The sequence below is a fragment of the Oryx dammah genome, unplaced genomic scaffold (assembly GCF_014754425.2).
Source record: "Oryx dammah isolate SB20612 unplaced genomic scaffold, SCBI_Odam_1.1 HiC_scaffold_21, whole genome shotgun sequence".
Lineage (NCBI taxonomy): Eukaryota > Metazoa > Chordata > Mammalia > Artiodactyla > Bovidae > Oryx > Oryx dammah.
Genome location: NW_024070205.1, coordinates 71,173,362 through 71,176,124, shown reverse-complemented (window position 1 = coordinate 71,176,124; position 2,763 = coordinate 71,173,362). Strand labels below are relative to the sequence as shown.

Sequence of the window (2,763 nt, the reverse complement as noted above, 5' to 3'; positions counted from 1 at the left end):
TTCCAGCTTGGGATTCACCCAGCCTGGCATTTCCCATGATGTACTTTGTGTAAGTTAAATAAGCAAGGTAACAGTATACAGACTTGACATACTCCTTTCTCAATTTTGAACCAGTCTGTTTTTCCATGTCCAGTTGTAACTGTTGCTTTTTCTTTTTTTTCTTTTCTTAAACATTTAATTCACATTATAGAGGGATTTATGTTTGCTTTTTTCCCAATCTTTAACTGAGTGGTTGAGGAGTACTGAATCCATCACTACTTTGATGACACAGTTAAGATTTCAGATTCAATTTTCCAGGTACCAAGAGTTCCCTCTAAGTCAAATCAGCTTTTGTATATATTTATTTTTACTGAACACAGTAATGCCTGTTCGTATCTCTGAAGCATAATCACATCTTAGGTTGGTATTTCTCCAGGTAAAGCAGCTGTTTGGAATTGAATGTTCCCCTTCTTTTTTCTTGTCTTATAAATTGAACTGCATCTTCATTCCACATGTGTACTTCGTTCAACATTCCATATTCAATCAAAGCAAGTGCAAATGGTACAGGTGCCCTTCCCAATCCTGAAACACAGTGAACTATAGCACAGTAACCTTGTTCTTCAGGATATTTGGTTTTAGTAGGCTTAGCCAACGGAGAAGGCAATGGCACTCCCCTCCAGTACTCTTGCTTGGAAAATCCCAGGGACGGGGGAGACTGGTGGGCTGCTGTCTATGGAGTCGCACAGAGTCGGACACACTGAAGTGACATAGCAGCAGCCGCAGACTTAGCCAGTCATCTACTATCTGACTAGGGGGTGGTGCTCCACCGTCAAAAGGCCAATCTAGAACGTGGATTTCCTTCTTTTTCAATATGTAGCATCATAAACTCGAGCCAAAGTTGTCACTTCATACTTCTTAAGGTCCTCTATAAACAAACTTGTTGAGGGTAGCATTGGTAGGGTTGTGGGTTATCAGAAAACTCATGTTCTCATAGGAGATCTCCACAAGGGCTGGACGGTTCATTAAGGCAAATAAAAAGTGTGACTGTGTGTGTGTGTGATGGTGAAAATGAAAAAAAAGAAAAAAATGAATAAATCTTGAAATGTTTCACAGCAGAAAAGATTAAGAAGACCACTAAAATGCCTAAATCAGTTCTCTCTATTCAACTAGCTTATTCTTTCAGAAACTTCTCTCTTTAAGATAAGCAGATAAGCAGAAGTATTTAGAATCCGCTTGAATCCAAGTTCAACTTAGGCCTCAATGTCTGCTGATGGATACCATAAGACTACAAAAAAAAAAAAAAAAAAAGCAAAAACAACAACAACTACTACATACAACTCTTACGCAGCCTTCACTACATTTAGGCACTAGTGAGACAAGTTAAAAGCATAGGTCGCTCTCCACTTTTGTTTCATTGATGCTTAATTTTACTGCAGTCATTAAAATAAATATGCTTGCAAAAAAAAAAAAAAAAAGAAATCCAACTATTTCTGAGATCAATCTGGGTGTCCAGAGTCTTCAAGGCGTTAGTAATTATGACACATAGAACCTCCAAGCTCACTTGTCAGCGGAAGCGCTGTGCTGAGCTTGGCAGAAGTCTGCCCTCGCGCTCAGAATCGCCATAACTATGCAATGTATATTCCAACAAAAAACGCTGCCGAGCTGAGGCCTGGGCATTGAAGGTTGGTGGCGGCGGCGGCGGCAGCGGCAGCGGCAGCGCCGGCAACTCCCCACCAGCCTCTGAGCGGACACCTGGCTCGGCCCGGCAGTGGCGCGTGTCCGAGCCCGTCTAGATAGTGCTGCTCCTGCTGCTGCTATGGCCGCCGCTGCCCTGTGGCGTCGCCTCTGCGCTGTGAACTACCAACGCTGCAGCTCCAGCCGCTAACCGTTGGACGACGGTTACCTGCATATAGGTTTCTCAAGAGACAGGTAATGGGGTCTGGCATTCCCATCTCTTTAAGAATTTTCCACAGTTCATTATGATCCATGTAGTCAAAGGCTTTAGCGTAGTCAGTGAAGCAAAAATAGATCTTGTCTTTTTTTTTTTAAATTCCCTTGCTTTCTCTATGATCCAACAAACATTGGCAATTTGATGTCTGGTTCCTATGGCTTTTCTAAATTCTGCCGGTACCTGTGGAAGTTCTCTGTTCATGGTCTGCTGAAGCCTAGCTTGAAGGATTTTGAGCATTTCTTTGCTAGTATGTGAAATGAGTGCAGTTGTGTGGTAGTTTGAACATTCTTTGGCATTGCCCTTCTTTGGGATTGGAATTCTTTAGGATTGGAACTGACCTTTTCCAGTCCTTCAGCCACTGCTGAGTTTTCCAAATTTGGTGACATATTGCATGTAACACTTTAAAAGCATCACCTTTTAGGATTTTAAAAAGCTCAGCTGAAATTCTCTTGCCTGCTTTGTCTACATTCAAGTTTACTTTTATTTTATGAGCTGCAAATATTTGGAATCATACAGTATATGATCTCTTGTATTTGACTCTTAACTTGGCATACTGGTATGAAAATCATCCAGGCTATTACATGTGTTAGCATTGCATTTCCTTTTGTTTCTGAGTGTTATTTCATAGTATGACTATCCTAGATTTTTTTTAAAATTTACTCATGTTTTAATTGAAGGATCATTGCTCTACAGAATTTTGTTGTTTTCTGTCAAACCTCAACATGAAGAAATCAGCCATAGGTATACATATATCCTCTTCCTCTTGAACCTCCCTCTCATCTCCCTCCCATCCCACCCCTCTAGGTTGATACAGAGCCCCTGTTTGAGTTTCC

At 41.2% G+C, this 2,763-nt stretch overlaps 1 pseudogene; it reads right to left on the bottom strand.

Moving 5' to 3' along the window:
- Positions 1–346: 346 nt before the first annotated feature.
- On the bottom strand, positions 347–1,070 carry LOC120879914 (annotated as a pseudogene).
- Between the last annotated feature and the right edge of the window lie 1,693 nt (positions 1,071–2,763).